Here is an 11329-nt window from a genome sequence, read left to right as displayed (position 1 = left end):
TGTGAAGAGAGAGCAATGCAAACACCTCTTCCCTCACTGCATTGTGTCTTTCAGTGATAGAAAACCCAACAGCACAACGTTGCCTAAGTTGTGGATGATAACATTGCTAGGTTTAGCAGTTATATTTCAGGAAAATTCTCCCAGGCCTTTTGAAGGCCTCATTTGTGATTAGCAACTATTTAGATGAAAGAAAGTGATGAGCTGTTACACTTCAGTACCTTTAATGCATGTTCTGTATTTTATTTTGGGCTACACACCACTGACTGTGAATACACATCTTACCACTTGCCCCATATCCTTTGTGTGCTGTAGACTGATCCATCAAAGGCCATTGCTCAGCCTGAACTCTCTGTGCCATGAATCAACACTATTCTTCTGGGGCCTCTATTCAACTTTTAGATTTCTAGCTGATTCTGTCAGGATGTGCTCTTCCTGAGACAGCTGAATTATTCTGCTTTGCATCATATTCTGGACCTTTGCAGTTTTGTTTTCATTAGCTAAAGTTAGAAAGAAACCTCCAGAATGTTTTATTGTGCTAATAATGGCTGGTTGAAGGAAGCTGTGGGTCTTGACTGGCTGTGGATGTGAGAGATGCAGATTTAAGTGTTGACTGAGAAAGATGTGGAATAAGATCTTCTGGCTGAGGTACAGCAGGGTATTTAATCCACATCATTCTAAATCATTCCAAGTAAGGAACCCTAACCTGGCTTTCACCCAGTCTAGGATATGTTTTATCTTTTATGGTGTCTTTCTTGCATTTTTGCCCTGCAATCAATATGTACTATTGAAACAGAAATGTTGTAGCTCTGGTGAAATGTCCCCATGGTAGAAATGGCTCCATCAGTATTTTCTCCTTATTTGTCAGCATTCCTGCATTCTGTTGGAGATCCTGGCTCCAGAAGCACTGAACCAGTGATGCAGTTCTGCCTCTAAAATATTGAGAATTCCAGATGCTTAGGGATGTTTTTGCTAAGAGAGGGAATACGAATATCTGAATTCTTGTTGAAATAATAGTATGGCAGGCTAAAAGATTTCTCATGTAAATATTGATATTTAATTTTTTTTTATTTCCTATTCTGCTTTGAAGGTAAGCAGTACTTACAAGTTTGTAAGTTAGGGAGTTGTCTTAAGCGACAGATCACTAAGGGCATTTTAAATGTCACATGCAGTGGTCTCCTTCCCTTTTCTAGATGGGAAAGAGGCTGTCCATGGAAACAAACTGCCATTCCTTCCAATGTCTGTGTACCTCTAAAGATCAATTCACTGCACAGTGGGGGTGCAGGTCCAACCTCCAGCACAGTAGATCTCAATATAGGGTGTCTTTCACCTCACTTTTGGGTCGATTTGCTTCTGAAAATTGTGCCCTTTGCTCTCAGTATGTCACTATTTGCTTGAGCTTATTCTTACTGGAGGTAGACCCCTTCAGAGTCACCCACTTAGTCTCTTTTCAAAAAACTGATCTCTCTCTTTCCCTTTTTTTTTTTTTTTTCCTCATTGAAGAGAAAGGATAAACTTTAGTTTATGAAAACTTTGCTTTGCACCAAGACAAATGGAATGTTCACCTTTCTCAGCATATTTAAAATTCATTCTTGGATATGTAGCATGAGTGACTGTAAATGCTGGACTCATTCTGCCACACTGATTATGCAGAGGATCATTGGAGAAGATGTCAGAAGACAGGGCTGCTGTGCCTTTTTGTAAGGGTTAATGGACAGTAAAACACTGTGTAATAAGACAGCTATTATACAGAACATAATTCCCAGTGTAGATACTGTGACTATGCTACATTTATATATATATGATGAGGAAGAGGTAAGAATTATTGCCCAAACTACACAATAAAAGTACTCACATTTTCAAAGTGATTCAATAATATACTTCTGAGTGAAGGGAGAGGCTCATATGCGTGAGATTGTATTTTAAATGAGACATATTCTCCAGTTTTTCCCATCACCTCTATTTGTTTGTGTGCTCTTAGAAAACCCCTAGCCAAAAAATTATCTATGTGCTAAGCAACAAACTCATAGATCAATGTTAAATATAATTAACCTCTTTGTCTTTAATTACAACTCGGTGTCCACTAACAGCTTCAAGCACTTTAATAAGCAATTTGTATTCTTTTCAATACTGTCATGTTTTCAAAAGTGACTTAGGAACCCTAGGACAAGATTTTTCCGGTATTGATTTCAAAGAGAGACAAGTCTTGCTGCAGCTTTAGGTGAAAAAGAACTTCAGAAACACTAATATAAGTCTGTTTTTAAAAGTTAATACAGAGCTCCTAAATCACTTGTTACTTTTCTGTCTCCTAATTAGTTACAACTATCTTCTAATTAGCTCATTTTGCTTATTAAGTGTTTTCTCTTTTTGTGTAGTAAACATTTCAACACAATAGTAATTGAAACTCTTTAAAAAATAGAATTTAAATTATGAATATGACTGTTAGGGAAGTCAGCTATTTAAGTTGAACTCTAAACTGTGAAGGACTTCACAGAAATAATAACAGGACAAGTTTGTGTTAGGTAACAGAAGCTCAAAGGCAGAAGCTGATGTATTATAAAAGACAGCATTTGTGGCTCATTAGATAAAGTCACAATTCAACCCAGCATTCAAACACATGGTACTGATGGGGAAAAAGGCACGTAATTAATCCGGTTGTATGGGAGACAGCAGACAATTTAAAAAACCCTCAGGTCTAAAGCTGACTGTGTAAAAATCTGGCTCCTTCCTGGTCTGTTTGGAGAGGAGTGTGGTTTGTGAAAACCACGGGGTGCACGAGCTGTTTCAGAACAGTTTGACACAGCAATGGTAAAGAAACAGTCTCACTCAAGAGTTGGTGTTTCTGTAGGTTTTTTAGGACTTTCTGCCTCAGACCTCATAGACCCCGTTGCACTGGGTACTTTTTATTGGTGCATGTTTGTAAAATACCTGCTCAGAGAACTCTGACTGAGCAAAGTGTTGAGGGGCACAAAGGCCCCAGGGGATGCAGCAGAGCGATGGCAAAGTGAGTTGTAAACTTCAGGCTGTAGAGAGATCCTCACACCAGTTATCTCAGCGAGGAGCAAACACTGCTTTGCTCACTTGGTGCCCACTCTGACAGACCCAGGCTGCTCCACACACGCCTGGCTCTGAGTGCCCTGGCTGGGCATTCAGAACTGAGGGGTCTTTGGAGCTTTGAACCTTTGCCCGTTCAGGGAAAGTGAGGAAAATGCATTGTTCCATATAGGAAATCCCCGGGGAAAAAAACAATTTCTGGCTGCTGCACTTGATATCAAGTATTTATTAACCCTGCAGCCTCATTCTTTGTCAGGACTGTCACGTTTGTGCTTATTGCTGAGGTTATTTTTGAACATTAATCGGCAGTTTAAGTAACCTTGTCCAATGCTCTTTTGCTGCTTCTTTTCCCTTGGTTGCTTTTCTTTTCTCATTCTCTACACTTCTAATAAATATTTCAAATTCAGTTGTTGCTTTTTATTGCGCTTTGGTCACAGAAGACGGGGAGCTTGGCTTAATCTGCACTCTGGAAGGCAGATAAGCAAAAAAAGAAAAGAGTAGAGAATTCCTGGGTCAGTGGTCTTGGGAATAATGGCAAAACTACAATACTGCAAAAACTCCTCTGTAACTCTAACTTCAGTCAGACTGCAATGGTGAATTATGATTTCTTTGGCAACTTATTAATTTAAATTAAAAAAACCACCACAATAGAATTATCAGAGAAAGGATGGAGGGGAGGGCATTGTGATTTAGTGCAGAAAAATAGAAGGCAATGAGGATTATGTCTGTTTTCAACATACTTTTAAAATATGTTTAATATTTTTAAGTCACTTTTGGCCTTTTGGTGATTGACCCATTGTTAAAAATTTAAGAAGTAAGACTCACTAATGTGTTTGGTATTTTATAAAAGGACAGAAATGCATGCATGGAGGGATGAGTAAATTTGGTGTTTATTGCTCCAGAATAGGATTCGGAAGCAGGTGATGTGCAGGGATATAGTGCTGGATGCAAAGTGTTCCTACTGCTATAGAGCTGCTGTGCTGCCACCAATGTTAAGCAACAACAAAATACCCTTTTTACGTACCTTCTTTAGCTTCCTTTTAATCTTCCTAAATAAGTATCTCTGCATTCTCCACTGCAATCCCTCTTTTCAGTAATACAAACACAATTACTTTAGTAGCCTTATTAAAACCAGTGGATTTTTCTTTACCCCTCAGCTCACATTCCCTTTTCCTCAGATGCATTTTTACCCGAGGTACATCAAACAAACAAACATCCTCACACCCTCTAGACCAATGGTCAGTCCTTACTTTTATTTGTTATTGACTTCTAATCTGTCACATTTGTATTTTTCACAAGTTTTTAGATTAGGGAATGTATTTCCACTTTAATATCTGCAAAATTAAGTGATTTTGTTAAATTGTAATATTTATCCCTGATAACTTTTAGAGAGCCAAAAAAGACTTGGATGCAATTTCTGTAATTGTCAAATTATGTGTTATTTGGAAAGCACAAGACACTGAAAAGAAGAATGATGCAGTAAATCACTAAACAATAGCTCTGGGTGTATTTAATGAGGTGATATTGCTCTGATTATCATCTCATTTGTAACACCTCTAACATTAAACATACACCAAAGATTCCCCTCCCAGACAGAAACTGTGACAGTGTTTTATTCTTATGTAAAGGAAGGACAGTTCCTCCTGTTTGAAAAATTCTACAGTATGTTACTGAGCTAATTCATGTAGCAGTCCAGAAATGATAATGAGAAATATATATGCAAATGGATAATAATAATAGTAATAAAAAGCTAATTGCTGGTTCGGTGTCCAAAGTGGAACATGGAGATTCAATGAGCTTACAGTGGCATAGAAAAATTTTTTTCCAAATTAGTTTGTGCCTTGTACACTCCACTACAGGCATTTTAAGGCTTCAAAGGACCAAGTAATTTTAAAATGGCGTCCAGACTTAGATATTATTGGTGCTGTTGTCATGTGATTCTTGCTTCCATGGATAATTACACTGGATTTACTTTAATCAGATTGTTTTGTTGAGGCTGGTGGTGGGGAGGTTAGTGGTGATGAATGATCGTTCAGGTTCCTTTAAAATTAAAAAATTTTAGAGACCAATTATTTTGTCAGAAGTTCAGTTTTGTCAGGAAATGTTATGGGCTGAAAGCCCACAGGTTTAACCTGTGTGTCAACAGGTGTGCAGCCATGAGCACAGTGTTTGCCTCTATTTTTATGTAACTTTCTCTTGTGTTCAGAGACAGAAGTACAGAAAGTGTGTTCAGTGACTGTGCCAAAGGAACCCTCTGCAGGAAGTCAGAAATTCCTGTCCTAGAGCAGTTGAACTGTTTCCTAGATGGAAGTGATGCTTGGTGCAATCTTCCTAATAGGTAGACTACAACTGTCTTTGAATGGGTTTTGTTGTGTTGTCTACCTCCCAAAAGGTGAAGGGAGAAGACTGTGGATACAACTGTGTGTAGCCACATGAAGTTAATTTGTTCTTGATCTCTCTCAAGTTCTTTAATTTGCCTTGAATCTACACATGTGCATTCTAATTTCCAAAACCTTGAGGATGAATCTCTGGCCTTTCCAGAACGCTGAAGTTCTGAAAGTTTTTACCTTGCTTCTTTGTTGATCATCAAGACGAGAGTTGTGCCTTGCTGTTGGGTCAGGTATTTCTACTTCAGCCACCTTAGCCTAACAAAGCTTATATTTTTCCTTCCTGTTCTCCAGCTGTTTATTTATAGGTAAAATATATTATCTAATTTGCACCGTGTTCCTGAATCGAGACAGGCCACAGGGAGAATTTATGGTGGGGGAGATCATCCCTGAGCAGATCTGTAGTTCAAGTGAGTTTTTTGCAGGTGTTCTATTACCCTACTAGGTACTGTGCCCCAGTGACCTTGATCTGCAGACTCAGGAGCTGGATTCTCCTCTTACCTATTCAAATTCAAGATCCTTGCTGCCTGTATTTTTCTATGCTACTACCACGACTTTCTACAGCCAAAGTACCACTTAATGTTTTCTGATGTGGGAGTGCTGTTCAATTCAGGCTTCCCATTTTCCAGAAGTAGTTTTGTGAGTCAGTTCTCATCAGAGTGTTATGTGAATTGAATGAATAGAGCAAAAGGAGAAAAGAGACCCTTAGTGAAGTCAGTGGTCTAGCTGCAGATGTAGGACTCTTAGATATCCTTGTGTTATAATGCAAGTAATTTCCTGGGGTTCATCTGATATTTGTCATTTTCAAGCAAAGTAAAATACCATATTTCCAGCATGATCTCTTATGAGTCAGCTGCCAGCACCTCATGGTGATAGGTTGCATACACAGACTTTCCTTTCATGCTTTGATGAGAACAGGAATCAAGACACTACTTATGTGTGAGGCAGAAACCTTGACATTGCCCTGAGTGGTTGCAGTAAGCTGCAAAAAGGAATTTTGTGCTGTGAAATAGGGGGGGAACCCTCTGGATAGCATCATTATCAACTGTGTGTGATTCTATTGAGATTGCTGGTGTAGGATAATGGAAAGCTTGATATGGTACAATTATGTGTAAATAAACTCAATCTGCTGTGACATGAATGATCGCTCAGCGTCAGAGCTGTAACTGGGGAAATGATTAGGCTGCTTTGCCATTGTGAACAAAGGCAGGCAAAGGCTGTGAAAATGAAGGCAAAAGCTCCAAGTATGAAAAGAGGAAATAGTTTAAGCATAAGAGAAGAAAATATCAATATAGAGTAAAAAACAATTTTACTGCCCAGGAAACATTTCAAAAATAATTGCTGTGCTTCAGGATGATTAATGAAACCAGAGCATTCTGAAGAATAAGAAGTGATGCTGGACTAACAGGAGTGTTTTTTGGCATATCATCATCTGGAGACATGAAACATTACCATGAGTCTAGTTGCATTAATTGTAGGACTAAATATCCTCTATATAGATATCTCCTATCTAAATCCTTTAACCTAGCCTGAAAGAAACTTCTACCTAAAGAGACTTTATCAAATTCCCCAAGAAAAAATTCCTGATTGTTTTAAAAGAAGAAATTTTGCCTTTTGTATTCTCCAGTGTCAAAATGGGGGGTTATTTTTGATTTTTATTTTTTTTGGGTGGGGAGCTTCAGAGCATTACTTTCTTAATCATATCCATATAAAATGGGCACAGGCATAATTTCTTGTTCCTTGTCTGTCTGTACAGATTGCAAGCTCTGTGGGTTTATATTTTATCATTCTGCATTTGTCTGTGGAACGTTGCTTCTAGAGTAGAAATTTTCCAAATGGCAAATATGGCCCATTAGGCCAGTATGTCACACAGGTATAAAATCACTGTTGATAATGATTTGGAATAGTTTACTTAAACTGAGCAACTCAAGTTAGTTTACAAAGCTGCTCTAATGTAAATGTTTTCACAGAAAGTTTGATTTTTTTGTTTTCTTGCTTGATACGGTCAGGCATATTGTGAAGTTAACAGTTTTCTGACAGTCTTCACTTCCCAAGCAGTAGGAAAATCTTTCTATAGTTGCAACAGACTGTTAAATATCACATTTTATCTGATGTTTATTCATGTGCTTAGAAATGTCTATTACAGGCAATGATGATTTTTCTTTGGTGTGACGCTCCCATAAATCCTGTCTCGTCCTGTTTCTCCCTATTCTATGGTTCTCTGGTCTCTAAGAAGGCAATGGTAGCTCCTATCAAAAATTCTCAATTACATATCATCCCCTTTCTTAATTTTTTGATCGAAGCATTAATTGGAAGGGTGCTGAAAATACTTAACTGGGTGAATAAAAAGAGTAGTTGAATACAAATCTATTATGCTCTAATAATCTCTTTAGCAACAAGGCATGAATTATAAAATGATAATTTATAGCTAACGTGGTTTAAACACAAGGCCAAAAGCCAAGTGTCATCGACAGTGCCATGGATGAATTATTGCATCGTCATTCGAACTCTGAAGCTGCTTGTGTGATCATTATATGAGTATTAAAAAGAATGAAGAGCATATTCATCAATGTAATTAGTTTCTTTTTAAGACATAATGCACATGGAAATATGCATTTTGCTGCATCATCTTGCACTGTGGAAATAAAGTTAATTTTTATTCTGAAAATTAAGTTACACAGTGCTTGAGGAATTTCTGCATTTCTGGAGATCATCAACTCACATGGTTATTTTCCACTGAGACAAATGCCAGAATGAGGTGGACCTGAGACGAAGTTGCTAGCTGATGTGAAAAAAAAATATATATCTTTATGGATTTTTCCTTTATACTCTCTATGGGTTTTGCTTTTTGAGATTCATGTCTTAGACCCCCCAGTCTTTAGGTGCGTATCCACTTTAAAAAAAAGCACAAAATCTAAGTAAAATGTCATGATATTTGTCTTCAGAGGTACAACAGCCATCAACTTTGAGAGAGTTAGAACTGTGGGGTTTGTTTTGGGCTCCATCACTTCAGTGTTTAAAGTCCCCTCACTCCCCACTCTCTTCCCGACATCTGCATGTGTCAAACTCCAGTCCACATGGAGTTCAAAGGGCCTGTATTACTGCAAAACTGGTCAGAGTGCACTGAAAGTAATGATAACTTGAGACAAAAAAAAAAAAAAAAGAGAAGAAATTGGAAGTAAAAGATGTGATGTAAAGCAAATAAACCCCACAAAGAGCAGCACTTCAGATATTGCTATCTAGTTAGACTATCTTTTTATTCCTCCCCTTATTTTTGACTCTGCGGGTGTCGGTGGCTGAATGTACAGCTAAACATCCAACACTTTATTTCCTGCTTTGTTTTATATATGGCAATTGGACAGGAATTCCCAAAAGGTTCCTTTTTATTATGGATTATTCCCAGTGAACACCCTGGCTGTAAGCACTCTGTGACAGCAAGGTTATTGTAAAATGGCTTTTTTTTCCCTTTGAAGTAGAACTGTAACACCGAGAATAACTTTTATGAGGCCTTGTGGGAATCTTGTTCTTTATGAAACTCAGTGATTATGTTCAGAGGTTGGAATAAATGTTCCTGTGAACTTTTTAAAAATAAAAGAAAGGAGGAAAAGGAATGAGAGTATTTGCAGTATTAAGGGTCAGGTACTCTATTAGATGTAGTTTATTGGATTCCCTGCCCCAGCTCTCACCCTAAACTAAGGTCAGACATGCCTGGGACTGCTCCATAGAGCAGGGACTCTGGGGAACAGGGGGTGTTTTCATCAGTCCCCTCAGGCAAAGGGAAGGGGTTTGAAAGGGCCAGTCCAACCTGGTGAGTCAACAGATGGTTACAGGGTTCAACTACTTCGACCATGGGACTGACTGTAAATCTTGGTGCTCTGGGGGCTGGTGGGGTCCATCTGGCAGAGAAAGGGAAGAGCATCTTCAGTCACAGGCTGGCCAAGCTGCTCCAGAGGGCTTTGAAATAAGGGTGCCTGGGGAGAGGAACCTCACTCCATCCCACTTCTGCCAGGTGGATGACAGTGCCAGTAAGAGATGCCCAGAGGGTTCACAGGTCACCAGGACAGCACCTGAAGAGCAGCACAAAGGAATTCTGGCCACTCCAGCCAGTAATTCAGCTTCACTGGGGGCCCAGCCCAGATGTTTCCATGCAAATGCACAGGGCATGGGGAATAAACAAAAGGAACTGGAGACATGCACACACCTGCAGGGCTGTGGCCTCATTGGCATCACAGAGACATGGTGGGATGGCTCCTATGGTTGGAGTGTTGGAATGGAACAATACAGACTCTTTAGGAAGGATGGGTAGGGGAGATGAGGGAGGTTATGTCCATGACCAGCTGGAACACTTTGAGCTCTACCTGGAGATGGATGAGGGGCCAGCCAAAAGCTTAAGGGTCAAGATTAAGAAGGGGTAGGGACAGGTGACATTACAGGAAGGATCTGCTATGGGCTGCCCAACCAGGAAAACTGAGCAGATCAGGTCCCTCTATAAATAGAGAGGAGCAGCCTCATGTTCACAAGCACTAGTCCTCCTGGGGGACCTCAACCTCCCTGACACCTGTTGGAGGGACAACACAGCAGGGCATAAACATTACAGGTGGCTCCTGGAACGTGTTAATGATTCTAACTTCCTTCTTGAAGTGATAGAGAAGCCAACAAGGAGAGGTGCTGTGCTTGTTATCACATAGCAAGGAAGAGCTGGTGGGGAACGAGTAGCTCACATTAAGCTCCCTACCCTAGACTCCAGGAGAGCAGATTTTGGCCTCTTCAGGGATCTGCTTGGTAGAGTATCATGGGATAAAGCCTTGGAGAAGAGAGGGGCCCAAAAAGCTGGTTAATAGTCAAGGATTGCCTCCTCCAAGCTCAGGTGAGATGCATTCTAGCAAAGAGGAAATCAGACAAAAATGCCAGGAGGCCTTCAGGGATAGACAAGTTGCTCCTGGACAAACTCAAGCACAAAAAGGCAGAGTTCCAAGAATCTAAAAAGAGGATCTTTTGCAAGATTTTTAAAAGAGAAATTTCAGTCTGCTTCTTTTTTTTTTTTTTTTTAACATACAAAGATTGGAATGTGTGAATGAGTGAGTGATATAATCCTGCCCTAATTGATTTCAGTTTGTGAGAAAGTGCTGAAAAGCTGAACAACAAACAAAGGCTAGGTAATTGGCCTATATAATTTCAAACTATAATTTTCTTTAGATTTCTGTGCTGCTAAATATAACATTCCTCTTGACTAGGCCTTTGTGCTTATAAAGGCACAGAAGCAGAGATCCTAAGGCAGGAGAGCAAGGAAGGAAGGGCCTTTGAGAGATGTGCAGGGAGGATACAGCATTTCATTGCCATGCAGCTCATCAGCCATCTTCCATCTGCATCTGCCTGAATGGAATTCCTTATGAACCTATGAAAGCCCTCAAGAAGTGAAGGACAACACAGGGCTGAAAAGAAATAGAACATCTCAAAAACAAGTTTCATCTTTTCCTAGTGTTCACAAAGATTAATTGAAATACAATTCCAGCAAAAGCAATGAGACCCTGTAAAGTACCTTCAGAAAAATAAGTGCAGAAATGTTCAGTTACAGGAGTAGAAGACTTTGTCTCCTGATTATATAACACGTGGAAAAAAATACAAGGAAAGAGGTGGGAAGAAAAAAGGCCACTTATACTGAAAATCTTTTCGACTTCTTGTCATGGTCACCTGTTTTCTGGCTCTGGTGAAAAATAAAATATTTGCTGAGCTGAGGAACATCACTGAGTTCAATACGCTGAAAGAATATGCTGACGTGTCACACAGTTTCAGGGCTGCAAAGGCAGGATGGTTAAACACCCAGTGGAGTGTATTTTCAGAATATACAGTTGTACATGGGTCTGCATTTTCATGGGAGATCTTAAAAAGCA

At 39.4% G+C, this 11329-nt stretch overlaps 1 long non-coding RNA gene across 1 annotated transcript; it reads right to left on the bottom strand.

The window, feature by feature from the left end:
• Positions 1 to 8402: 8402 nt before the first annotated feature.
• Positions 8403 to 9589, bottom strand: LOC116794002. The gene is made up of 2 exons (XR_004359668.1): positions 9244 to 9589; positions 8403 to 8577 (listed from the first exon to the last, which is right to left on the bottom strand). It is a non-coding gene; the product is annotated as an uncharacterized LOC116794002 (long non-coding RNA).
• Positions 9590 to 11329: the final 1740 nt, after the last annotated feature.

This window comes from Chiroxiphia lanceolata, chromosome 14, assembly GCF_009829145.1.
Source record: "Chiroxiphia lanceolata isolate bChiLan1 chromosome 14, bChiLan1.pri, whole genome shotgun sequence".
Taxonomy (NCBI): Eukaryota; Metazoa; Chordata; class Aves; order Passeriformes; family Pipridae; genus Chiroxiphia; species Chiroxiphia lanceolata.
Note: the sequence above shows the minus strand (reverse complement) of the source record. Positions and strands in the feature narration are given on the sequence as shown.